The following is a 27,007-nucleotide window of genomic DNA, read 5'->3' as shown; positions in this document are numbered from 1 at the left end:
AACCTCAGAGCCATTGTAACCACGCCTGCTCCTCTGTCCACCAAGACCAGGACAGGCCAAGGGGAAGAGCCCCCAGAGCAAAGTGAGAGCCCTGGTCGGGCAACCCCGGGCTGATCCTCGCCCTCCTCTCTGACTTCTGGAAAGTCTCTTGCCTTCTGGGCGTCTGTTTCCCATCTACTCATCTACCGTAAAGTTTCCCTGTGGTCTTTTCTTCTGCAGACCAAATAGGAAACAAAGGTCTCCCAAGCACCTGTTCTGTTCCAGTACCCACACCAGTGAAGCAGACTGTCAGATGCCCCATCTTCAAGAATCTAAGTGTCCAGTGGGACAAAGACAAGGGGACAAGCGTGAGCAGCACACACAAGACAAGCCTAACCCAGTCTCCCTTTTTTTGGCGGGTAGAGGAAGTTGCCGGAGGGAACCCTGGTGCTGAAGAGCTGAGCTGAGCTGAAGCCTCACAAGCAGGGGTTCACCAAGGGAAGGGAGGAGGAGGAGGAGGAGCTGCAAGGAGCTGTCCAGGCACAGAGGAGCTTCCTTCCCGGAGGTAAACAGGATCAGGAATGTCTGAGACCTGAAAGCTTCGGGCAGCTTTTTTGAGAGTAAGTGCAGGTCTAATTAAGCACTGTCTGGAATTCCTCATTCAAAGGATATTCTTTTAGTACCTACCATGTGCCAGACCCTGGAGAAAGCGTCCTGGAGAACACAGCAGACAAGCTCCCTGCCCTCGTGGAAAGAACCTGGAGGGAGGCAGAAAGACAGGATACAAGTCAGCACACCAATGACATGGTTGTGACCTAGGAAAACCACAGAGAGTGGACAGTGCAGTGAGCGGTGATGGAGACCTGGGCTGGAACTTGGCGGGGGGGGGGGGGGAGGCGGGGGGAGCTATTCACAATCATCTAAGTACACCTTTCTAACTACACAAGCTTATGAGGCCAGACCTCCTTCGTATACTTCAACCAAAATGACACACTGCAACACTGAAGGCAGGACAGGTCTGAGAACGCAGCTCTCTTCTACTGAGACAGACATGGAAGAGACCTGCAAAGGCGGGGCCTCTGGGTCTGAAGAAGCAAGCAGGATAGCGAGCAATCTGGCCTCGCGAAAGGCCCAGGGGGAGAGCTCGGACCCGGTCAGGTCAGCGGGCTGGGCAGCGGAGGGGAGGCCGTAGACAGGCAGGGCCTTCTGGACAGGACCTCCTACGAGGGCCACGGAGTCTCCAGATCTGCACTGGGCGGCGGCGTTGGTTGGCGTCGGCAGGGCCAGCAGGGGACAGGCACCCAGCAAAGATAGGCAAAGCAGGGGTCTTCAGCAGGGGACCAGCCCGGGAAAAGTCGGGAATCCTGGAGGGCCAACACCCCAAAGCCCATGACGGCCGCACTGCGCTCGCCTTGAGCTGGAGGGCTGCAGTGGGATGCACGTCACCGGGCAGAGTGCGGAGGTCGAGCCTCAAGGAGCCCCTGACACCCTAAGGTACCGGCGGCCCGGGCCGCACCAAGCGTCAAGGCGGAGAGGAGGGGAGGTGCGAAGGACTCGGGCACAGCCCCGCGCCCCGCCCGGCCGCCGCGCCCCGCAGGCACCGGGCCCCGGGGAGCGACGCACGGAGCACCCCACCCCCGGCCAGAGGCCCCGGCCCGCTCACCGGCCCCCGCGCCTCCAGGCCGCGTCCAACCTCCCCCACCGGCGCCAGCCAACGTGGTTCCGCCCGCGGCGGGCAGCGTTACCTAGGAGACGCGCCTGCCGCTGCCGCGCCCGCCCCGGCCGCGGAGCCCCACGTTTTCCAGGAAGTGCCCCCACCTATGGATCCAGAGGCCCGGCCGCCGGCCGGTGCCCACACGAACCGCAGGCCTTGCGGGCCGAGGACCGGCCGAGGGGCGCCGGGTCCGCTACCACCCGCCGGAGGAGCCTCGGAAGGGGAAGAACCCGCCCCGTCATCGTCGTCACAGAGCCGTGGGACCAATCGGAGCCCAAGCCCAGGGGCTCCGCTCCACGAGCGCTGGCCAATCGGCGCGGCGGCGGGCCCGTCCTGATTTGCATGGCCGGCCATCCCTCAGCCAATAGGCGCGTGACTGGCGTGAAGATGAGCCAACGAGAAGCAGGCAGAGGCGTGGCCCCGGGCGTCCCACGAGGTGAAGATGCTGCGGGCGGAACCTGGTCGAGCGAGCGGGATTCGGGGGCGCTAAAGTCGCAGGGGCAGGGCGGGAAGGAAGATCCGGAGCGGGGCAGAGGATCCGGAGCTGGAGCCCCCAGGTGAGTGCAGAGGGAGACCCCGGCCGTCCGCGCAGTTCACGGCGGTGTGCCGGGAGAGCGGCGGCGGGCACCCGCGAGGCCCGCGCTGGCTCTCCAGCTCCTCTTCCCCAGCGCGTCCCCGCGCCCGCCTCCGTCCTCACCTCCTCTCCACCGGCTCACCTCCTTCTCCATCATCTCCCTTCCCCCATCCAGTCCTCGCTTGCCTGCCCTATCTGCCAACCTGCCCGACCTTTTAGCTCCCATCCCCACCCCTGCCCCAAACTTCATCCTTCCCCTGGTCCTGGCTCTGCCCCCTCCTCTTCCCGCAGCCTCGCCTGCTCCAGTCCCCATCCCCCTTTCCATCCCCTCTCCCGGCCTCTGCGCAGCCCCATCGGAGCGCTCCTGGTCTCCATTCTCCCCATCTCTCTTCCTTGCTTCTCCCAAAGGCTCATCGCGCCTCTCCTTCCAGGTCCCTGGCCCCATCTTCCCACCCATTCTGCTCCCAGTCCCTACTCTCTCACCGTGGGCGCCTTCTCTCCACTTTGCCCTGCTGCCCAGGACCTTGGCGCTGCCTTCCTGCACCAGTTCATCTGGCTACCTACACACCCCCCACAACCCCGCCCCGGTTGCTATGCCCCTACCCCATTTCAGCATCTCTTGGCTCCCTACCTCCCCTACCTGCTGCTACTCCCGCAGGACGCAGGACACAGAGACCCAGCTGCTGCACCGCTTACTGCTGCAGTAGCAGCAGCCAATGTACCTGCCCACCTTCCCACCCTCCCACCCAGGCAGCCTACCCTGGCTCTGCTCCTCCTGGCTTTTGTCCTAGGGGGCTCCTTTGGGGTCTACACTTTGTCTGGAGCGTCCTGGGGGGCTCCAGGTGGGAAGCCCCTTAGCACCCTTTCCGGCCTTCCTCCCTGGCCACCATCTCCCTCCCCACCCCACCCCCACTTTCCTGCTCAGCCTCACTTTGTGATTCAGCATTTTTGGGGTTGGTAACTTTCTTTGCCTCCTGGCATGATAGGGACCTGCTTGTGGGGCTGAAGGCAGGGGCTCTTGACCCTGCAGTTAGCAGGGTCCACCTTAGGGAACTGTACTGAGCTGCCTGGTGGGGACGGGGTTGGGGAGCGGGGAACCCACCAGTGGGGGCTGCCTTTTCCTCTCCTCCACTTGTCTGCCCTGCGTTGAAACACATCCAAGGGGAGATGACATAAGTAATAGCTCTTGGGGAAATAGGCTGTTAGCATTTATGGAAATTAATACATCCACATCCAAGGAGCGAGAACACCAAGTTCAGGCCACAGCTGTCCCACTGTCTGTCGTTTCAGGATTTCTTCTTTCTCTGCAACTTCTCCTCCCCCTCAAAAACGCCATCCGCCTTCCAATGCCAAGAGCAAGCTCCTGCTCTGCTAAGGAAAGCGCATTCGGGCCCCACGTTGCAGGGTTTGGGGACCTGCGTGTAGAGAGTGGCATCGCCCTCCTGATTGTTGCTTGGCACCTACATCCACCTGCAGAGCCCCGGCTCGTGTGCAGTTCCTGGGCTCGTGCCTCTGTGCTGTCCCGGGGCGGGGGGTGGGGGGGCGGGTGGCCAGAGGGCACCGGCTGCCCAGGTCCTGTCCATTGGGAACGCTCGCCAAGCCCACACCCAGCCACAATGACAGTAAGTGTGTTTGGACTGCAGGGCTTTCCTGCCTCGAAAGCAGCCTGCTGGAGGCTTCCCTTACAAGACCGGGGTCCAGCTCTCTGGGCCTCTCTGTGCCAGTTGAGAAACCCCATGGGCACTGCTCGGCACCTGGGGACTGAGCCAGGCCGTGGTGGGTGGAGGGGGTCGGAAATAGTATGGAACCCGGTCTCGTGCTGAAAACCATTTTGGGTCTGGACGTGGAGCCTGGACAGGAGCGAGTGGTCAGGAAAGCGGTTGCACACAGGAGGTGTGGCAGAACGGACCCCGCTTCTTGTCTGGTGAGGGTCACAGGCCGAGGCGCCGGGGGTTGGGAGGTGAGCGAGCTCTGGGGTGGGGCATATTGAGAGGCGGCACACCACGGGGCTGGCTCTCTTTCCTTTTTCAATGATCCTCTAAAGCCCCAGTGATTCAGGAGGAAGTGAGCGGCACAAGTTTGGGCTCGGCAGTTTCCGGTAAAGGCTTGCAGGGAGGGGGCCTCCTCTCAACTTGCCTGTTTGTTGGTGCCAGGCCCATGGCAACTGGGCAGCGCCAGGTGTGGCGGGGGAATGCCGCCTCTGCCACTAGAGCCTGGGGGAGCAGGTCTGGTTTCCCGGGACTCGGGCTGGAAGGAGCGTGCGTTTAGTCCTTGACTAAATTCCCAATGGCCTTCGCATCACCCAAGGCCCCAGAGCCAGAGCAGCTCCTTGGGATCTCAGAATAACAGACAGAACAGTGGCCACTTCAGGCAGCACTTGGGGAGGTCCGTCTCAGAAGGTGTCCAGAGCCAGGGACCCCACACAGCCCTCCATCCACCTCCTGGCAGCCAGTGGTCCCACCTCCCAGAGGCAAGCATGCCGGAGCAGTCAGGGTCTTGGGCGTCTTCCCCTTCGGAGGAGTCAACGGAAGCCCAAAGGCCAAAACTTCTCCAAGGTCAGAGGTGGGGCAGAGCCTGGCCAGGTCCCTACCTCCCGCCAGCCTTCTTTAGTTCTGCCCCTTGGAGTCAACCAACACCCCATGGACCCATGAATGTCCAAACACCAGCTCCATCCGCCCTTTGGGAGGCACCTGTGAGGTCGTGCTGACGTTCGTGGAGGGAACCAGCACCATGGGTGCATCTGAGTCACTGGGGCTGTTAGGAGTAGGTGATACCACTAACCACCAAGGATTCTTGGTGACACCATCCCGCCCAGCTTGGCAGGCCCCCAGAGCAAGGCCCTGTGGTTCCAAAGATGTCATCAAATTGATGGCAAGGGGCCGAGCCGCTGGATGAGATGAAAGGGAAGAAGGGACTCTGCGCTTTGACCTTGCTTCCCCATGAATCCTTGTAAATAACCCGAAACACCCCCTCAAGGGAGGCTGTTAGCCTGGAGGGGAAACAGGCACAGAGCGGTGGCAAGACTGATCAGGCCTTCTGGTCCTCTCTGGATTCTGTTCCCACTGCACCAGGACCCAGAGGCAGGCTCCTTGCCCATCCCACCAAGTTCCAGCACATCAGCAAGTGCTGGAAATCCTTCCCCAGCAGCTGCGTCTGCTCCAACGTGCAGGAGGGTCAGGGTTCAATCCCAGCTCCCAAGGGATGTGGAAACCACCCTTCTCACCGATAGCAAGCCCAGCCTGCCCAGCCCCCTGACTCACTGCAGGTTCCTCCTTTCTTTGGGGCAACTGTGGGGAGACATGGTCTTTGGCTCAGCCAGGGAAGAGGAGATGGGGACGTGGCCTCCCCAGGAGAGAACGCACATGGGGCCAGGCAGGGACATCACCTGCCTTGTCACCCGGTCCATGCCGGGGGGTAGGGAGGGCTTGAGGGTTCCCTTTGGCCAGGGGCCTCCCCAGGAGTCTCCCTGCCCACAGACACAAACAGCGGCTGGGTCTCCTTACCCTTTGCCACAACCCATGGGACTCAGACAGGGCCAGCCTTCCTCCCCCTGTACACCCAGGATGCGCACTGGGCACGGCCATCCCCAGCCTGAGGGTGCCCTGTTCCCGCACACTTTCCAGCTCATATCCTGTAGGATGGGGTCTCTGGAGATCACCCCCTGCTCCACGGTGTGGCCAGGTGGTTAGCCCTGGAGACCTGGTGCCTGCAAGGTTGTATGTGTCCCTCATCGTAACACCTGTTCCGCCCACATCCCCGGCACCACCTTCCTTGAACTTCCTCCTTCCAGGTGGCCCGTCTCCTCTGTCAGCCCAGCACACAGGCACTTGGAGAACTGGCTGTCTCCACGCCACGCAGGGTGCAGGTACCATAGCACTGGGGAAAGAGAAAAGCGGAAGTGGGTGGGGACAGCTCCCTCAGCGTCACGCCGGTGCTGCAGACCCAGCTAGGGGCGTTTTCTCCACCAAGGTCTTGAGCCCTGTTTGGGGGCTCTCCCCACCCAGCTTGATCTTGATCTTGAGCCCCAGCTGCTAAATGGCTGAGATCCGTCTTCCAGCTCAACGGCTGAAAGCCAAGTGTTTCTCCTTCTCAGATCCCTGTGCTGGGCTCACAACGAGCCAGCACACCGTTCATCGCTGGGCTGGTCTCCCCAGCAAGCGAGCACTTCTTGGGTCACGGAGATAACGAGTCTTGTCCGCGGGGCCGACTGTCGCTGGCAGTGGCCCCCAGTAAAGTACTGGCTGCCTGAGTGTCTGGCTCTCACCCTCCCAGCCGCTCCACTCCGTTCCTGCTTCCCCTTTTCTCAGCATTGGTGACGTGAGGCAACACAAGTAGTTGTAAAGACAGCCCCTGGCACAGGATGCTCACCCTCTGCGTCCAGGCACAGGCTGAGCCCTAACCTTGGCCCTACCTGGAGCCCAGGTGGCTCCCAGGAAAGATCACTCTTAGTGACTCAGGCCCCCTTGTGAGTCATTCCATGAGCCCACACGGGGGTCCCCAGAAAGGGGGACAGCCTGGGAGAGCCTGGCTTTCGTGGAGGGAGGGAGATGGCCGGGACAGCCTGTTGCATGGCCTTCCTGTGAGCAGAGGGACCTTCCTCGCCCGTCCTCCCTACCCCAGGCCACCTGGAGGGCCGGGCGCACGAGCCCACCGGGCATCCGTCTGCACGCCTGCCTGCCCGCCCGCCCGCCAGTGCAGCAGTCCGCAGGTGCCCGGGGGCTGCAGAGCCTCGCTCCGGGCTCGCCCACCCTCCACAGTGCAGCACGTTTTCATTCCACCCCTCAGCAGCTTTAGTCTTTCAGAGCAAAGTCCAGCCTGATGTCCACCAGCTGTCAAAGGAAGCCCCAGGGCAGAAGGATCTAGAATTCTGCCTGGGCACCTTGCCTTCCTGAGTGCTCCGTGTGGCAGGGGCTCTGTGGAAAGAGTGCCCTTCCTGCTCCTTCCAGACGGAGGAGACTCGGAAATAACTAGGATCTGTGGACAGGGAAACTCTGATGAATCCATGCATTGAAAAGTAAACTAGAATTTAGCACTGTTTAAAAGCTGTAAATACCACCGATGGGGAACCCCTTTGCAGCAGATGTTTGAAGGGCCAAGAGCCAAGCCCATCTACCTCCCTCTCTAGGGGCCAGAAAAGGGATGCAGTAACCATAGACCAGGAACGGTCAGGGAAGGCTCTGCTGATGGAGGAGAAATCGGGGGCAGATGTGGTTGACGTTTGGCCTGGACCTTGAAAGGAGTCAGGGTTGTGACAGCAGAGCTGGGAAAGGACTGCCCGAGAGAGGGCCCTGCACAGGCCAGGCCCCAGAGGGAGAATGGTGTGGTTGGACAGTGGCCGAGGCCCAGGGGGAGCACAGGGGGGACGTGAAGGTGGGAGTCGTTGAGTGTGGGCAAGAACCGGGCTCGAGGAGACCAGCCGTTGGACCCGTGGGGGCTTTGGAGCCAGGCAGTGACACGTCCATGCCAGGATGGAGGAGGCAGACGTGTCTGGGGCGTGGGGTCAGGACCGTGTGTGATGACGAGGAGACCCCATGTCCCTTGAACATATCTCAGGAGGATGAACAGAGCGACTAGGAGGGCATCGCAGCGAAGCTGCCGTGGAGATGGGGGACAACAGGCTGTGGGAGGATCCCAGGACCCCCAGCCTCTCATCGCTGGGTCCACTCGGGCTGCCCGGGCAGGCACCACACTGGCCCCTGCCTCATTGGGTCCAAGGTCTGGGCCTCGGCCAGTTGCTGCAGGCAGTGAGAGGGGAGCCCTGGGGTTCAAATTGGCTTTAGACCAGAGGTGATGGCCAACCTCCCACCAGTCACAGTCCTGACAGTGGACATGGTCACCCAGGAGGAGGGGCCGAGAGTAAAGAGGGCAGAAGACAGAGCCCAGGGAGTGGCCATGAGTGCAGGATTTGAGAGGGAAGATGAGGGTCAAGACAGACAGGAGGAAACCCTGGGCAATCTCGGTGCCCAGGAGGAGAGGGAGACAGAGGATGGGTTAGGGGCTGGTGTCTGCTGCATCGGGTGGGCCCCACACTGCCGGGGCGGCAGGCTCTGCTGCGAGGGGACAGTGGAGCTGCCCCCGTAACAGGTGCACATGCCACGTCCAGGCCGTTCTCCGTCAGCTCCTTCACTCGGCCTTGGCCTTGGCCTTGGCCTTGGGCAAGTAGCTGCCATTGTCCCTGTTTTACTGGCGCAGAAACAGGCACTGAAGGTCACAGGGCACAAATGGGGAAGAGCCGCCTCTCCTGACCTTTGCTCTCTGCTGCCTCCGGGGCTCTGGAGCAATCCGACGGTGGAAGGAAGGAGGGTGAGAGAAGGGTGCGTGCTCAAGGGGCTGGCAGGTTGGCGGGAAGAAAAGGCGCTTTTCTGGTTAACCGAGTCTATCCACAGCATCCTCTTAGCACGGTCTTTTATAAAAGGCTGTTTCCACGGTGCATGATTCTGGTTCCTGCCCGAATCGGGGCACTTCTGGGGACTCTGAACTACGGGGTCAGGGTTCATCCTGCCAGCATCACTGATGGCTCTTGTATAGTGCGACCGAAGAGGGTTAGAACAGGGTGCTCCAGTGGCCCTGGAGGTGCCCAGCAGTCCTGGGCCATGGGGCACACATCGGGGTCACAGGCAGCAGTGCCCAAAAACAGTCCCCTGGGTCCTGGTACAGCTCATTGGGCTCTGTCACCAGCCACTGGCCCAGGGTTTCGAGGCTGTACTTCGAGAAACATTCCCCAGCTCTTCCAGTTTACCGAACTTTACTGTTTCCGCTTCTCTTTAAAGTGATGCGCAAGGAAATATGTCTTGATCTGATTGTTGGAAACTGGCGAGTGAGCTGCCCAGGGCTCCGGCAACGCCCCAGTGCATCAGAAGCCCTCATTCTACTGAGCAACCTGCTACCCTTTTTTTAGTTCTGAATCCCACGTCGAGCTTTTATCCTGACATGGGTGGGGTATGCTGTTGGTGGTGGTGTCCCAGTACCACCCACCCACCGAAGGAGGTGTGGTTGGAATGCTGACCATCCAGGCGCTCGTCCAGGGCCATGTGGTGGGAGTGGCACTCCTCCGCCTGTCATGCAGGAACTGATCCTGCGGCGTCTCCCCTCCCCTCTCTTGTTAGTCTCCTGCCTCTGCTCAGCGGCTCCCCTGACCCCTGGGGGAGCGCCTTTGCCTCTCACTGAGGAGGTGTTTTTTGTCACCCAGCCCTGGAGGACAGAGCCATCTCTGTCCCTTTGCTCTTCCAAGAACACAGGATGTCCAGAGTAGGAATTGCAAATCCCAACTAAACATCACCACCCTTCTGCGGGGACACAGGTGCACGTTGACTTCCCAGGAGCAGGGGACACCTCCCTGCTCATGCCCAACAGTTGAAGAAGAGCCGAGGGTCCCAGCCAGGGCGCGTCAGGCTCCTGGGGTGCCTCCGCTTCGTCCTGGAGGACAGGTTTAGGAAAGGCCACTGACGGCACACGGGGCAGCTCTATGGGATAAATGTGGACCCACATCCTAAGTAAAGGATGTTCAGATGAGACACGTCGGCCACCCTGGGCCCCATGTTGCAACTCGAGAGACTGTGGTTGCTGGTAGGAGAGACCCTACTCTTGACCTTGGCTTTGTGCAGGTGCGGCCAGTGCTCAATATCTCCTAGTCTTTCACTGATCCAAGAAGCAGGCAGTAGACAAGGCCACTGCCCCTGGGCCCCGTGGTCTGCGAGGGAGGGGATATGGGGTCCAGGGCACTGGGATGCCCCTCAGGCCACAGCAGAAGTGGCTGCTGGCCCAGCAGCCACAGCAGGGCAGTGTGCATCCCACGGGGTCAGGAAAGGAGGGGACGAGGCTGGAACCAGGCCTGAAGCCCGTGTGGCATTGAGCTGGGTGGCAGAGGGGAAAGGACAGGGCAGCCTTCTGGGCAGGGAGAGCTGGGCACAAAGGTGCAGAGACAGCGTGGGATACTGGGGGGACCTCCGGAGAGGGACACCGGCCTACGGGAGAAAGATCTTGGGGGCTGTTCACCTTTAGAAGATGCTCCCTGCCTTATCCAGAATGGAAGACAGGAAGCTGACAAGGTCCCTCGAGGTGCCCAGTCTTGCCCCAAGCCCGTGGTTCACTTGGGACCCCTGAGCTGCTTCAGCTACCATGGTGGCCACAGCGCCCCCCACACACACACACACACAGAGCCTGTGTTCCACTGGGCCCTCGCTCCCTGCCTTGCCCAGGGCTGGGAGGTTCTGGCCAAGCCCGTTGGGGTACCACTGGGAGGGATGTGGAGGAGAGGGTTTCTGCCCACCCTCCTGCAGCACGGTAACCATGGTAACCATGGGGCACTGCTGGAGGCTCCCAAGCACCTGCTGGGCTGTATGGGTGCCGAGGGCCTGGCTGGGTCCCACGGTACAGCCACGTGGGTCCCTGGGTAGCAGCCTTTGTGAGCAGCAGGAGAGAGGGTGGCAGGTACAGCTCCAAGCAGTCACCCAAAGCTCTGCAAGCAAAGGGACCCCGGGCCAGGGGGAGGGGGCACAGGCCAGAGACCCTTCCCCAGTCCCTTGAGGGGGCAAGAGGACCCTTGTTCCCCGGCGCAGGCAGAACCCTGGTCTCTAAGCAGCCCCCAAGCGAGTGGGCACGTGATCTGTGATGGGGCTTTATTTCATTCATTCTTGCAGAGCTGGGGTCCCTGGGCTCCTCCAGCCAGTGGTCCTCAGGAAAGTCCCTTCCAGCTCTTTGGCACCATGTAGCGCATCCTCCTAGTTTCAGGGAGAGGGAAACTGAGGCTCGGGGAGGCCTCATACTTGTTGTCAGAGTGAGGTCCCCATGCAGCTCTCTGACCGCCAGCCTGTGTTCACTCCTGGACCACCCTCCGCCAGCATCCTGTAGGGCTCTCTGATCCAGGTTACTCATTGCTCCCAAGGTCTGGTCCCTCCTAGGCTGTGTGCTCCCGGGGATGGGATGTGCCTGTCCTGTCACCTCTGTACCCGCAGCTCCACCCCAGGGCAGGCACCTGGCAGAAGTAGGCTCTCAGCGAAGATCAGGCACAACGCACTTTCCCAGAAGGCAGAACAGGGCAGGAAACAGCACATATGGTGGTGGGTCCGTCCCCCCCATCGGAGCCACCCTCTGCGGAGCTGGCTGCACCTGACTCAGGACGATGGGAGAAGGGAACCCTCTGGGCAGAAGCCAAACCTTGCACCGAGTCCCCCCTAGGACCTCCTCCGTGCATCAGACCTCTTTCGAGGTGCTCCAGGCCCCCCATCCTAACCCAGACAGCCCGTGCCTGGTCCTCTGGGGAGGCACCCGTTTCCTTGTACATCAGTGAATATTGCTGGCTTGAGATCAGACCTCCAGGGCCGTCGCCCTCCCTTCAGGCCAGAGGACCACTCGCCTGACTCAGGCCGATTTCCCAGACTTCCAAGTGCCCACGGTCCTATGAGCCAGCGCCTCGCAAGCATTCGGACAGCTGCCCTCACCTCCTGTTCCCTCGTGGCACTGATGTCCGGGGCTCGGAGCTGCAGAGAGGCGATGCTGCAACCCCGATAAGGCTTCATCCGTCCTTTCTGAGACTTCCCTCCAGGAATGAAGTCACAGTGGCGGCCTTGGCACTGCCCTCGGCCAGGACTGCTCTCCCACCTCCCCTCCTGTCCACTCATCCACACCTGGAACCTCCAGAGGCCCGGTTTGGAGGAGCTGCCCTGCCAGGCCCCAGCCACCCAGTGAGCTTTGGCCATGGGACCAAGCTTAGGCTCCCTGGGGGTGGGCACTGGCCGTCCCCACCGCGGGCTCCCTTACTCCATCCACCCCAGGCTGTTCATCCCACCAACGGACCCTCCCCAAAGTCTCTTACCCACCAGGGCACAATCCTGCCACTCCCCGAACGACAGGCCACACCCTAGGGAGGGCAGAGCAGCTGCAGCCTCTGGGGCCTGGCACATAGCTGGAGGTGGCAATTGGCGGGAACGCACCCCTGCAGCTGAGGGCATGACAAAGCCAGGTGCTCGGGTCCTGTGTGCTAAGGCAGCTGTAGTCCAGGGGCTGGCATCATAGGCTGATGGCCACAGGCTCCCAGCCGCCTGGCGTCTGGACGGATGGGCTGTGTCCTGCAGCCCCGCAGCCGCCCCAAACAGACCACATGCTCAGTGCCCAGCAGCCAGGATGCTGCTCCTGTGTTTATAGCAGAGCCACTTAATTATGCAGAGATAATTCCTTCTAAACAGAAACCACCCCGGGGCATCCAGATTGAGTGGTCCCAGGCGGCAGGCAGGGAAAGCCACGGCCCTGTGAGCGGGTTTCCAGGGGAGCTGGGGGCCTTCTGGGGGAGGCTGGACAGCTGAAAGCCTTTCCCCACTGTAGGAAGGAGTCAGGCAGCTCGCTTGATGTTGGAACATGGGGATGCTGACGCTGGTGGTGATGCTGATGCTGGTGGAGATGGGGATGGTGGTCATGGTGGTGATGATGGTGATGGTCGTGATGGCGTCAGTGATGACAGTGATGCTGATGCTGGTGGTAACATGATGGTGGTGATGATGGTGATGGTCGTGATGGCGTCAGTGATGACAGTGATGCTGATGCTGGTGGTAACATGATGGTGGTGATGATGGTGATGGTAGTGATGGCGTCAGTGATGACAGTGATGCTGATGCTGGTGGTAACATGATGGTGGTGATGATGGTGATGGTCGTGATGGCGTCAATGATGACAGTGATGCTGATGCTGGTGGTAACATGATGGTGGTGATGATGGTGATGGTCGTGATGGCGTCAGTGATGACAGTGATGCTGATGCTGGTGGTAACATGATGGTGGTGATGATGGTGTTGGTAGTGATGGCGTCAGTGATGACAGTGATGCTGATGCTGGTGGTAACATGATGGTGGTGATGATGGTGTTGGTAGTGATGGCGTCAGTGATGACAGTGATGCTGATGCTGGTGGTAACATGATGGTGGTGATGATGGTCATGATGATGGTGATGGTAGTGATGGCGTCAGTGATGACGCTGATGCTGATGGTGATCAGCTGCCATCTGTCACGGATCTGCTCTATTAATCTCTTGCTCAAACCTCACAGGCACTTACTCTCAATCCTCCAGCCACGGATGAAAGCAGGCTGTATGCTTTACCTTGGGTCATACAGCCATCAGAGGACCCTACGCCCCAGATCACCTCATTAACAGGGCAGATGCTCACCCTTGGCCTCGCCCCAGGGCCAGGGTCACCGGGCTGCCTGATGAGGGGAACCACATGAAGGCCCAGCCCAGCCCTAGCTCGTTGCTGGCAGAGCCTCGCGGGGGACTCCCCGGGCCGCCACTGGAGTCTTTCCTCCCCTGCCTCCGGCACACAGAGCCTCCCACCAGAAGGGGGTCCCCAAGTCTGAGGCAGGAAGAGCGTGGACCAGAGGTGGGACCTCCCTCCCCCATCTCCTGCCGGCTTCCCCTGCTCAGGTTACTGCCCAAGCACTTTCCCATACAGGTAGCCCTCACGGCGAGTGAGCGGGTTCCATCCTATTGTTTTCCCTTAATTCACTGAAACATTATCTCCTCGGGGATTTCGCTTCTTTTCACTCTCCCGGATAAGTCTGTCCTGGACGTTGGTGTCCATCTAAGTCTCTTTCCTCTCTTGCACAGCTAGGATGCATTTAGTTAAGTAGGGTTTCTGGATCCCAGGCTGTGCACCTTTATTTCCTACTATTACCCAATTACTTTCCCAAAAGATTGTGCCACGTACCCCCCGAAGCAGCAACGTCTCCCCAGAGTAGCTTCTTCACAGCCTCTCTGGCAATGAATATTTTCATTTTAAAACTCTTTTTTTTTTTCTGTGAATTATCCGATTGCCAAAGCGCAGTGCCTGATGGCTTTCTTTTGCATATCTTTTAATTCAGCAGAGCCTTTAATGGATGTGGCAGAGTAAAGCTGGCTTTCAAAGTGCTAGCGTAGCGCTGCACACGCAAGATATTCATCTTCCATGCCTCGGTCACGTGGTGCCAGCACCGTAATCCTCTTTGAAACCGCTTGTTATTTATTCTTACAATCCCCTGGAGAGCCAGGAGGGCCCTGGGAGCCTGTTCACAGATGCTAATACAAGGGAGGACTGCAGAAATTTCCCTGCAGAACCTCCGCTCCCCCCAAGGTGTGGAGATGAGCCAGGGCCCAGGACGCAGGCCCCCAGCGAAGGGTGCCTTCCCCCGAGAGAAGGACCTTCCCTCTGCGTCCCATACAACCTGCTAGGTTAGACGGTTGAAAATGTGCCGGAACAAATGACCACAAGTGGGGGGGCCTCAAAATAGCCGTGTTTATTCTCTCATGGCTCTGGAGGTTTGAAGTCTAAAATCAGGGTGTCTGCAGGGTGGCTTCCCTTTGGAGGCTCTGCAGGAGAGTCTGTCCCAGGCCTTTCTCGGGGTCCACTGTTGCCGGCAATCCCTGATGTTCCTCAGTTTGTTGGACACACCGCCCCAGTCTCTGCCTCCATCACCACGTCTCCTTTTCTGCGCCTGTGTCTCCTCCTCTTATAAGGAGACCTGCCGTAGGATTTAGGGGCCCCCGAATCCAGGATGCTTACCTTAGTTACGCCTGCGTAATTGCCACAGAAAGTCATGCTCACAGGTCCCGGGGATCGGGATTTTGACATGTTTTGGGGGGGCACCCCTTGACCCTCTCCAGTGGGTTTCTGCCATTGATTCCCCCACCATCCCCAGGGGCCCCCCCAGAAACTCCTGTGGCTTTTTCTGGCCTGCTGATGCCTCCCGCTTGGCAGGGACTGCACGTCAGGCGTTCCTGGCTAAGGGGTGAGCTTGCAGGAGGGTGCCGTGCAGACCTGAGGTCCGGCTGTGTTGCGCTGGATTCCCTCGCTAGAAAGCCAGCAGTTCCACCCGGAGCCAGGGCCTGCGATGAGGAGTGGGATCCAGTATGGGGTCTCCCTGGCCACCCCTGCCGGCATTCTTAGGTGGGCCCCGCAGTCTGAGGACACTGCATGAAGCCCAGGCCCACCTCTCAGAGGGGCTCAGCTGACGTGACAAGGGGAGAGGGTGACACAGGGCAGCATGCCCCATTGAGGGCAGATGGCAGGCGCTCAGATAAACCCGCTTTTCAGGATGCCAGCCTGTGCCTCCCCCGGGAGGGGTGGGTTTGTGCTCCAGCCTTTAGGGATCTTAGATCCATCAGATGCATATCTGGGAACAGCCTCCTCCTGATTCCAGGGTCTGTCCCCAACTTCTAAGGCTCACCATTGAAATCCGCCTAACATGCAGGTATTCAGCACCAGAGGATGTGAAATCACGCGGGGGGTCAGCCGTGGACAGTCAGCCTTATGCTGACATGGTGAACAGAGGTCCCTGCACAGATCTGGCCAGAAGTAGGTGGCCCCTGTCCCCACAGACCACGACCAGCCCCCCCATTTTTACCACGGAAACTCATCTCAGCAGATGAGACGGGAACGTCCACCATCCCCCAAGCCCTGACTGCAGATCCCCACTTGGGGGCCCCCAGGGTGTGAGTTGCCCAGGGCTCCACAGAGGAAGAGACCCCGCCCGCCCTGGGGGAGGGCTCGGTGTCCAGGGGCTGCTGGTGGCACAAGAGGGTGCCAGCGTGTCCACTTGGACTGGAGAGGCTGTCTCTGGGGCTGCCTGTCTGGGAAGCACCGGGATGCTGGCCTCTCCTCCTGCTCCCATCCTGCGGTAGCAGCAGTTAGAACCCACCCTCTGCCCAGGCCAAGGGAAGCAGCTTGCAGCCGCTCCCCACCTCCACCGAGAGCTGGGGCCGCCTCTGCTCCCTCCCGCGTCAGCTGCTGAGTCAGGCTTTGAATCATCCCGGGAATCACAGCTGCCTGTGAGCCTGTGATCACAGGCGAGGCGTGCTTGTTCCCCCCCATCCCCCAAACTCCGTGTTTTCTTCCCACCTCGGCTCGGTGAGGAGGACCTCAGCCCGAGAGGGGATGCAGCCCTTCCCTGTCTCCCTTCTTGTGGGTGCCCTCTGGGGAGTGGGGAAAACCAGGACCACTGTCCTCTTACCGCTGCAGGGGGCAGAGGAGCGTGTGCTCGGGTCCCCCTCCCCCTCCTGCCGGCCCCGGGCTCAGAGTGGGACGTGGAGGTCCAGTCTGAGCCCCCACCCAGGTACTCACACTGCCGCTGCAGCTGCATCACAGCTCTGTCCTGCAGTACAGCCCCACCCGAATCTCACAGTGCGTGCAGCCCCCTGACCCGCACCCCTCTGATCTGCACGCCCCCTCCTCTGAGTCTGGGCTAGTTTTTGAGTGTCAAAGATTTAAACCAGAAAGCGGGAGGGAGCGTTCATCCCCAGAAAGCGTCGTGGAAGTCTGGGGAAAAGTAATGAAGAGTGTTGGCTTCAGACGGACATGCTCAGCTCTTTGCTTCTGAGAGCTGCGTGACTTTAGGCAGGTCATTTAGAAGAGGCGGATGGTAGAGGTATTAGAAATGGAAAGTGCCAACCCCCTCCCCACTGCTGCGACCACCCACCCCGGATAACCACTGCAAGTAGTGTGGGGCCTGGGAAGCAGCCACTGCTGTGGCCCCTGAGGCTGGTGAACTCCCCAGCAGGTGGAGAGACACAGTGGCCCCCACCCCAAGGAACAGCAAGAACAAGGGGAGGGGCTCTGCAGGTGTGTGGGAAAAGAGGCAGGCGGGTGTTCCAGAAGTCAGGTATGCAGGGGGCCCGGGGAAGAGGGAGCAGGCTAGAAAAGCCAACAGGGCCAGCTGCGAATAGCTTTGCAGACCAAGCCAAAGTGCTTGGGCCCTGAGCAGCCACTGAGGGCTTTAGAGAAAGGCAGGGCCTGGTGATAAGTGGATGACCCAAGGCCAGCAGTGGAGATGGGCAAGAAAGTTCTGGAATGTTCTGGGGATACCCAAGTGGATGGAGCCAACAGGAGCCAAGAGTCTGAACCTGGAGCTCATGCCAGAAGGGTGGGCAGAAGGTGCAGCCACGGGGCTCCTGGGTATGGAGGTGAGAGCTGAAGCTCAGAGGATCATTTGGGGGGAAGATTCCAAAGCAGGGGTGCTTGGAGGAAATGGAGCCAGCCTGGGGCGAAGGTGGTAGATGTGATAAAAGTGGAGGCTGTGGAGATGATAGAGGTGGTGGAGGTGGTGCAGGTGGTGGAGGTGGAGGTGGTGCAGGTGGTGGAGGTGGAGGTGGTGCAGGTGGTGGAGGTGGAGGTGGTGCAGGTGGTGGAGGTGCAGGTGGTGCAGGTGGTGGAGGTGGAGGTGGTGCAGGTGATGGAGGTGGTGGAGGTGGAGGTAGTACAGGTGGTGGAGGTGGTACAGGTGGAGGTGGTGGAGGTGGTGCAGGTGGTGGAGGTGGAGGTGGTGCAGGTGATGGAGGTGGTGCAGGTGATGGAGGTGGTGGTGGTGCAGGTGGTGGAGGTGGTGCAGGTGATGGAGGTGCAGGTGGTGGAGGTGGAGGTGGTGCAGGTGATGGAGGTGGAGGTGATGCAGGTGGTGGAGGTGGAGGTGGTGCAGGTGATGGAGGTGGAGGTGATGCAGGTGGTGGAGGTGGAGGTGGTGCAGGTGGTGGAGGTGGTACAGGTGGTGGAGGTGGTACAGGTGGAGGTGGTGGAGGTGGTGCAGGTGGTGGAGGTGGAGGTGGTGCAGGTGGTGGAGGTGGAGGTGGTGCAGGTGGTGGAGGTGCAGGTGGTGCAGGTGGTGGAGGTGGAGGTGGTGCAGGTGATGGAGGTGGTGGAGGTGGAGGTAGTACAGGTGGTGGAGGTGGTACAGGTGGAGGTGGTGGAGGTGGTGCAGGTGGTGGAGGTGGAGGTGGTGCAGGTGATGGAGGTGGTGCAGGTGATGGAGGTGGTGGTGGTGCAGGTGGTGGAGGTGGTGCAGGTGATGGAGGTGCAGGTGGTGGAGGTGGAGGTGGTGCAGGTGATGGAGGTGGAGGTGATGCAGGTGGTGGAGGTGGAGGTGGTGCAGGTGATGGAGGTGGAGGTGATGCAGGTGGTGGAGGTGGAGGTGGTGCAGGTGGTGGAGGTGGTACAGGTGGAGGTGGTGGAGGTGGTGCAGGTGGTGGAGGTGGAGGTGGTGCAGGTGGTGGAGGTGGTGGAGGTGGTGTGTGAACGTGTGTGTGTGCGCCCACGCATATACACGTGTCTGTATACCCGTGCATGCGTGCCCATGAGATGCCCGGCTCTGTGCATGCTTCGTGAACCCAGATCGTCCTGGTCAGGGACTCCAGACCTGGTTGAGACTGTTGAGTCCAGCCATAGCCTGAGATCCCAACATGGGCCTGTGAGGGCTGCACTCTCCCACCAGGAAACCCCTTGAAGGAGGTGCTGAGGCTGCAGGACAACCTGTCTCCCCAGGGAGGAGCAGCTGGAACGACCTCCTGCTCGCTCCCCTCCCACTGCTCTGCTTGACTCAGCCCCACCCTGAAGTCGGTGTAATTAGAGGAAACGCGCCTGTGCAGACTGGGCGTGACAAGCCTCCACACGCTCAGCAGACACCCTGTCCCCGCACGAGGGATTCCACAGGGCGTGAGACCAACCCAGTGGCTGCCCTCTAGGGCTCACCGTCTGGTTGAGGGGCGGCCAGGTGATGTCACCGCAGGCTGGGGTACCAGCTCTGCAGGAAATGCATGTGCTGATGTGATGGACGGGACACTTTGGACAGGGCTCTCCAGGACAGCCTCTCTGGAGGGGTGACATCTGAGCAGGGACGCAAAGGAAGAGCACCCCAGGCGGAGGGACGGCACCTATAAAGTCTGTGTGGCAGGAGAGAGGAGACAGCTCCAACCAGGGACAGGTGGGAACTCAGGGAGAGCCCCGAGGACACCAGCCCCAACCTGGGTGTCCCAGGGGCCCCTGGGACTGGATGCAGCCACTGCCCAGCTCCGGGATTCCCCCAACCTGCTGCACCCACCAGGCCCCCCATCTCAGGAGCCAGCAGCTCTTCTCCAGAAACCTGGGGTCACCCTGCACCCCCATCTTCCTCTAACACCCCACACCCACCAGCCAGCTGGCCCTTTGGTCTCGACCTCTCGACTCCAGCAGCCACCGGTCCACCCCGGCCCGGGCCTCCCCAGCTCACACCCAGATCATTGCTGGTCTCCTGACAAGACCCCCGGCCCCTCTCGGGAGGAAGCCATTGACTGCTCCTTCTCTGCCAGAGGAGGGGCTCCCAGGGCCACAGGTGGCCGTGGACAGGCCTTGTTAACCTCTCTGAGCCTCAGTTTCCCAAGCCGTCATCAGTGGTTGATAATAAATCGAGCCAACCTCACAGGGTGGAGGGGGTGGAGACTAGGTGGGTGAGTGCACGGGAGCGCCTTTATCCCAGCGCCTCGCATGCACTGCGCTCCTTCGACTAGTGCCCACCCGGCGATGAGGCCCAGGATGCTGCTTAGGTGGGCGTCTGGTGCCTCCTCCACCCCTCGGATGTCCTGGGCCCCCGGCCATTCAAAGCCCAGCTTCAGGGCAGGACACAGTCTTTCCCCAGGACTGGACGGGTCACCAGGAGAGTGAGGCAGGGCTGTGGGCCAGAGGGCAAGGACAGGTGGCCCCACCGCGGACAGCACTCTCCAGGTGCTGCCCCAATCATGAGGCGACACAAACGGGGTTTAAAAATACTACACTCATTTCATCTCAGTGCGGGAGCAGGGAAGAGAACATAACAGTCTGTATGAGCAACTCAAGTCAAAAATAAATGAGGCAAAAAGAGTAACCAAAAATAGTCCAGCATCAGAGGCAGCAGCCTGCGTCCGTGGCCAGCTGTCCCCAGCGAGCCGCGTCGCAGAGAGCGGCCGAGAGGTTGGCTTTACATGTTTACTCGGAAAAGATTAATCAGGCCTGCGGTCAGATGATAAATCAGAATTACTAGCAAAGTAAAAGCAGATTAATGGGGACTCAGGGCACGCCTTCCCCCCTCCTCCCCGGCGACCCCACTGAGCAGCGGGGTCGGGGGCTCGGGCAGCGGGCAGCGTGGGGTCATCTTGGACCTGAGGGGTCCCCCCACAAGAGGGCAGGGCAGAGCAGAGCTGCGAGGGCTGCGGACATCAGAGGACCCTCACTTCATAATTTCATTTCGGTGGATGCCACCTCTCTTTCTTTAAGGTCGCAGGTCACAGTTCTGCAAGCTATGGCCTGAGGGCCAATCCAGCCCACCACCTGTTCTTGTAAATGAAGTTTTGTTGGAACACGGCCACCCCCTTTCATTCACGTATTGTCTCTGGCTGCTTCGCACGGCAGAGGCGAACAGCTGGGCCAGGGACTTACAAAGCCCAAAATGGTGACCCTCCGGCCCTTTGCTGCACAGGTTTGCCATCCCCACCATGGGTGTCTTTCAGCATCTGCTCAAGCATCCTAGGGAGGTATCCTAGCCACCAGAAGACGGCGAGCGATGGTTGGGGTCGTTTTGGGTGCTTTTTGTGTGGTGGGGTTTTCGTGTGCTGATGTTGGTTTGAGTCTTTAGGGATGTTTTCAGGGGGGAAAAAGATCTGCCATAACTAGATTGCTCTTGTGCAAGTAACATCTTTCGAGCAGGCGCATCCAAGTCACACGATTAACCTCAGACCCTCCCCGACCACAGGTTAACAGCCACAGCTGTCAGAGCCCCCAGGGCCTGCCTGCTGGCCATCTTCCCTGCTCTGTTCCCCAGATACCTGAGGGGGAGGCACAGGTGGAACCCCGCTGGGCAGGGCAGAGAAGGACCTCGCTTGGGGCATCCCCTTCCCTGCCACGTCCTTGGGGTCCTCCCCCCATTCTCGGCCTCCATGAGTCATGGTGATGCCCTTTCCAACCTGGAGCCGTGCAGCACGTCCACCCCCGTCAGAGGGAGGGGGTCCTTTCAACAGACCCTGGAGCCAAGTCCTGAACTTGGTTAGGCTCTTCCAGGTGGCCTGTCTTGAACACTTGGAAAATTTGCATAACGTGTCACCAGGGAGGCATCTCCCAGGAAGGAAACACAGGGAGCTTTTCAGCCGTGAAGGTTTGCATCTCTGTGAAGCCTCCGGGAGGCCTCCCACCCGGGACGTGGCCGGGGTGGGGACTGCAGGACGCGGTGCTGAGCGCACCCCAACAGAGCGAGTCCCCCCAGACTATGATGTGTGGCCCCTCCAAGCATCAGCGTCCGCAGGTGCACCTCCTGCATTTGCCTCCCCACCCCCACCCCCCTAGCACGGCTTTGAACAGGGATGACGAGATGCTACCAGTCACGCCGCCTTTGAAATGGGTCTGCTTCTGGGGATCAGTTATTAAACTGGATTGGTGTCCAGTCCCCAGAGAGGGGGTTATGATCTCGTATGATGACAGCTCTCAACAGAATCCCAGAGTTGGCCTGAAAGTCACCAAACCACCCAAGCTACACCTGAGCGCAAGAGGTGAACAGAATAACAGAAACCAAGAGCGTGCTTGGCGCGCAGGCTGCGAGCTTCATGCGGTGGCCTCGCTTAACTGAAGCCCCGGGCTGAGAGAGGTGGAGTCCTAGGCTCGGGCCCAGAAAACAGGTGTGGCCGCATGGGGGCAGGGACGGGGTCCAGGAGGAGAGGCTTGTGGCTTAAAAAAAAAAAAAAACTTAAAAAAATGAATTCTGAGCACTGAGATTGATATAGGGAAGATCAATGCAAATTACTATTTTTTTTTTACTAGATAAATAAATAATTTGGTGCAAAGGATGCCTGAGGGCCTCCCTGCTCTAGGAGGCAGGCGCAGCCTTCTGGAGGCCCCAGTAATGGAGGCAGTATTGCCCTACCACAGGGCTTTGTAAACCTTCTCTGCAAAGGACCAGAAAGTAAACAGTGCAGCCTCGCAGGCAGCGCACTCTCTGTCCCAACTTCCAGCTCTGCCTCGTGGCCTGAAAGCAGCCGTGGACAATTCGTGAGTAAGTGTTATGGCCTGAATGTGTGTGTCCCCGAAATTCATAATGTCAAAGCCCTAATCCCCAGTAGGACAGTGTTTGGAGCCAGGGTCTTTGGGAGATGACTGGGCTCAGATGAGGTCAGGAGGGCGGGGCCCCTTGACAATTTGGCCCTTTGGAAGAACAGGGAGAGACCAGAGCACGCTGGCTCTCTGCTGGGTGAGGACACAGGGAGGAGGTGGCCGTCCTCCACCAGGAAGAGAGGCCTCACCAGACGCTGACTCTGCCAGCACCTGGACCTTGGACTGCCAGCCCCCCGAACTCGGCAAAAAAATGTCTGTTATTGAAACCCTCGCGTCTGTGGCATCTGATGGCAGCCCGACAGAAAGTGAGCGCGGCTTTGTGCCCATGAAACTTTATTTATGGACGCTGGAATTTGAATTTTATGTAACTGTCATGTCCCATAAACTATACTTCTTTTGTTTTTCTTCCAATCCCTTAAAAACGTGAAAACGATTCTTAGCTCGGAGAGAACGGAAGTGGGCCCTGTGAGGAAGAATTAACAAGGACTCCTGTTTCAAATCAGCATAAAAAGAGCCCTTTTGTTATCATGGCAGTTGTCCCCGCGGGGCGAGGAGGCGGAGAGGAGTCTGCTCCCCCTGGGTGCCGGTGTACGAGACCCACCAACCTGGGGGCTTCGCAGAGGGAGTCGTGTGTTTCCAGAGCCTGGACCCGCTCTCTGCTCCTCACACGGGGCGCGTCTAGCGTGTGTGAACCCAGTTCTCTGGCTGCACACTGGGACGCGCCCCGCCACCCAGGGTCCCAGCCAAGTGGGTCACATCAAGGCAGATCTATTCAGTACTTGCTCCTTAAATTGCAGAAATAGCCAGAACCACTGTGAGGTCCCCACTTAACAGGGTACTTTTGCTGGTCTCAGGACCACCTGGCCTACAGTCTTATTCTGTGGTCAAGCCAAGGGGACAGTACAAGACTAGTTACTGCAGGTCACCCCACGTGAGCCTTTAAGGTGCCGCCTCCTGCCCCCCATCCAGCCTGAGACATGCCCCCCCACACACCTTGCCTCGCTCCTGCTGAAATGGAGGCAGGACTTGAATGGCCGCCTCCTCTATGAAGAAGACTATTCCAGAAGATTCTGCCCCTTTCCATCAGGAAAGCAAAATTTTCTGGAAGCCCCACCCGCCAGGAATCTGCTGATAGACCGTCCCAGGCCACGCTAGCTGGAAGGTAATTCAGGAAATGGGGCCCATGGGGTGGCTATCGGGCAACTCAGCAGCTCTGTCTGCCACCTTTATTGATCTGGCTTAAATCTACGGCTCAGACGCATCCACTCAGAAGAGGAGCAGCTCCTGGACTAAATGTATCCCCAACTTCGCAGCCCAGCATTTAGCAGTCGCTGGCCCTCCAGGTCCAAAGGAACGTCCTTAAAGAGTTGGCAAGCGCTCGAAGACACACGATGTACTGTTAGTGGCCGGGGTGACGCTGCAGTGTGATGTGCGGCGCGCTGTGGCTGCCACTGCACATGAGCCGGCGAGGTTGCAGGCGTCGGTTCGAAATGTTGGACTTGTGCCTGCTGCCCGGAGATCTGAGAGAGCAGTGGATTAAGTCTGCGTCCGAGGACCCACAGGGTCTGAGTGGCTGGCAGGCTGTAGAGGGTACCTGTCCTGAGTCAGGCCCGAGTAGGGCCCCAGGCCAGGAGAGGAAAGAGCCCCAGTCTGGAGCCAGACGCGCCTGGTCCTGTCTCATCTCCGCCTCTGATGGCCCAGGTGGCCGCGGGTAGCATTGAGTGTTCCCAGGCCCTGGTCCCCTGTCTGTGAAGTGCCCTCTCCTTTGAGGGTTAAAGGCAGGGAGGGCTGGGCGCAGCCCAGGGGGGCTCTCCTCCCCATCCCCCTCCAGGATCTCCCTTTTCTTCCACTGTCCCTTTGCCCCCTTCCTCCTCCTCCTCTCCCCTCCCTCCTGCTCACCTCCCAACACCTGCTCTCTTCTGAGCACAGCAAACTGTTTAATTCTCCCTCCTCTGTCCTCCTTCTTTTCCCCATTGTCCAGTCTGTGTCTTAATCCCGCCAAGGATCCATAGCAGCTGACTCCTGGCCGAGGCTTCAAAGCCCCGTGTCCACCCCAGGGAAGAGGGGGGCCCACCCCACTGCCCGGAACCGTGGGCAAGGGAGGTGGGCCGCGGCTCGGGCTGGAGACTCAGCACAGATGGAAATTTCCATCCAAGCCCTCCCTTTGCCTCACTCTCCTCCAGGTGAGGGGCCTCCCCAGGGAGGAAGGGCAGAGCAGGGACAGGCTAGAGGGCAGAGAAGACCTCCCCACGGAGCGGGGTCCCCTTACCCATCCTCCCCCAACACCGACTGCTTGCACCTGCTGCGCCTGGCACCGCGTTGAGACCGGGGAAGGGACCTGAGCGAGGCAGAGCCCTGCCCGGGCTCACCGTGCGGTGCGGGGGCAGTCCTGGCGGTGCCCAGCTCAGAGCACAGCTCTGGAGTCGGCCCAGCCCTGGGTGTGAATCCTAGCCATGGGCTGACCTCTGACCCTCAGTGTCGTCACCTCTGCAGTAGGGGAACGGCAGTAACCCCCCCAGGCTGCGGGGGCGGTCAGATGAGGGGACGTGGGTGAAAGGCGTGTAGCCCAGATCTGGAACAGAGCTGGCGCCAATCAGCAGGAACTCTTGAACACCCCAGGACTCACAGGTAGCTGTGCCTCTGGCCCCCACCCCAAGGACGGGGCTCCCTTCCTCCCTGCCCCACGTGGCTGCTGCCCTGCCAGCGGGAAGGTCAGGGTGTCTGGGGCCCTCCTCGGGCGCGCCTGGGACAAGAGGCCACACCCCGCCTCTCCAGGACCTCGCCTGCCAAGCACCCTGCGCTCTGTCTCTCTCTGCCACCAGCTTCCTGGTTGGCCCGTGGCTTTCACCTCCCGCCTTGTACACACCAAGATGGTCTTGTCTCTGGCAGTTCTGACCCAGGAACAGGTACCCAGGGGGCTTCAGGGACCCTGTGCCCCCAGATGGGCTTTGTGCTTGAGGGGAAGGCAGCCCCCTGGGCTCTGGCTTGGGAGCTCCCCCAACGTCCAGGGTTAATCAGGCCAGCAGCCCCCTGGGCCCTGCTCCCCAACAGCACTGGCCGCAGCCAGGGCAGGAGCTGCCCTTGTGGACCCAGGCAGAGCCCACGTGGCCGCCTGTCACAGCGGCTCTGCAGAGCGCGGCCGGCGTCCTCCCTGGGAGGGCCCGGCCAGCCTCCCGCCGCCCGGGGCGTGCTTGGCCGGAGGGTGGGGTGCAGCAGGCTGGCACCCGGAGGAGGTGTCGGGCAGGGCCCTGCCTCCGGGGCTGCTGGCTTCTGCTTTCATCCCTGGGGCAAGGAGCCATCCAGAGATCAAGAGCTCAGCAGGCCACCTCTGTCCAGCCCGGGGAGAGGCGGGCAGCTGCGGATGGGCCCCTGCAAACTCCGGGAGAGGCTCCGGCCCATCTGCGGCTCCTGGGAGGTCCCCGCCTTGGGGTCTCCATCTCCAAGCAGACAGTAGTTTCAGAGGCGGAAGGGGTGAGGGTCTCTGCGTTAAAAACAAAACGAAAGGCGCCCCACCCCTCCTCTCTCCTGCAGGGCAAGGGGGAGGGTGGCCAGAGGACCCCTTGAAGTGCTTCCCTACTCTGTGAGTCTGTCTGGAAGGGCCCCCTTGGTGGCCACGAGGGAGAGGAGGGTGGGGTTAGCCCCCTGGTGCCCAGGGGGCTTTCTGGCCCAGAAAAGCCCGGCGTCTTCATGCTGTCTCCTCCCTCCCCCACCTCAGTCTCTTCTCCACTCTGGGCCCCAAGCAGGATACTGGTACAGGGTGTGGCCACTGCGGGAGGCCAGGGTGGCTGACGGGGAGGAGGCTGTGAGCGCCCCGGGGTGCGGCAGGAGGGCTGTGATACGCTTGCTGAATGAACAACTAAAGGGTGGCCTGGGCTCCCCAGGATGGCTATGGAGATTCTGGAGCACACGTGGGCTTCTGTCTCCCACATCTTTCCCTGACCCACTGCAGCTCACAAGGTCTATAAAGCACTGAGGCTTCTCTTCTGTTCCCTGGTGCCAGGTGACCACATCCTTCCACCTGTGGTCACCAGGATCCGGACAGCACCGGGAGAGGCCAGGCTGGGGAGGGAGGGTGGCTGAGCCCAAGGCTCTGGGCCTTTGGCTGCTGACCCCGACAGACCCCCTGCCATCCCTGTGCGCAGCCCGGGCGTAGCCAGGAGCCCCAGCGAGGCGTCCCCTTGGTCAGGAGGCGCCCACCCAGCAGGTGCAGGGGAAGTGGGTATGGATCTGGGGGGCTGTCCAAGGGCAAAGGCCTTCCAGCGTCACTTTGGGAGAGCTGGGATTTGGGGGCTGTGACCTTTTTTTTTGCACTGTGGCGTTAATTAGATTGAGCAGGGGCTCTCCCTGCAGGAGTCCAGCCTGGGCTCTGTGCTGGTGGACTTGTTTGTAATCAGGGAACAGGCATTTGAATGTAGTTTTGAAAAGACGGAAACGTTCCGTCTGCGATCTTTATAAGGGGCTGTTAATGCGGCGTTGATAAGTGTGTGAACAGGCGATCTCGCCCATGGCCTCCATGGCTGGTCCAGACGCTTCCATTGCCGTCTGACCACGTGAGGTCCATGCTGTTCAGTGTCAAGTTCGGGGGGGGGTCACCGTGCCGCCTGGGGCCGCCTGGGGCCGCCTGGGGCTGCTTGGTGCCGCTTGGGGCCGCTTGGTTCCACTCCGGACTTGGGAGCTTGGAGGAGAGACAGAGGTTCTTGTTGGCAAAGAGCAGGGGTCCCGGCACCATGTAACCACGGCGCCGTTCTCCCCCCACCCAGCTCCCCCTGAATCTGAGCACCGTCCAGATGGTGCTGTTTGGAAGCTGGGCGGTTGACCTCAGGCCCTTCCAGGCCTCTCTGCCTGCTCCCCAGGCGCTCTCAGGTTCAGCCGCACTCACTCAGCCGCCCGCCTTGCTCGTGGGA

At 60.3% G+C, this 27,007-nt stretch overlaps 2 protein-coding genes across 5 annotated transcripts in view; one reads left to right on the top strand and one right to left on the bottom strand.

Moving 5' to 3' along the window:
• NPHP4 (nephrocystin 4) overlaps positions 1–1,893 on the bottom strand; it is a 103,481-nt gene extending 101,588 nt beyond the window's left edge. Inside the window, exons 1-2 of one of the 3 annotated variants that reach the window (XM_064494131.1) lie at positions 1,798–1,893; positions 667–737 (exon numbers count right to left, since the gene is read on the bottom strand). The gene's annotated coding sequence lies outside the window, so the exon portion shown is untranslated. Of the gene's footprint in view, positions 1–666; positions 738–1,196; positions 1,411–1,724 lie in introns of those variants that run through there. The other 2 variants (XM_064494130.1, XM_064494132.1) reach the window with 2 other exon arrangements.
• Positions 1,894–2,106: 213 nt separating this feature from the next.
• Positions 2,107–27,007, top strand: part of KCNAB2 (potassium voltage-gated channel subfamily A regulatory beta subunit 2) — a gene marked incomplete in the record, with an annotated part of 77,123 nt that continues 52,222 nt past the window's right edge. For both annotated transcript variants that reach the window (XM_064494129.1, XM_064494128.1), the window contains 1 exon segment: positions 2,107–2,250.

This window comes from Camelus dromedarius, chromosome 14 (genome assembly GCF_036321535.1).
Source record: "Camelus dromedarius isolate mCamDro1 chromosome 14, mCamDro1.pat, whole genome shotgun sequence".
NCBI classification, from domain to species: Eukaryota; Metazoa; Chordata; class Mammalia; order Artiodactyla; family Camelidae; genus Camelus; species Camelus dromedarius.
Note: the sequence above shows the minus strand (reverse complement) of the source record. Positions and strands in the feature narration are given on the sequence as shown.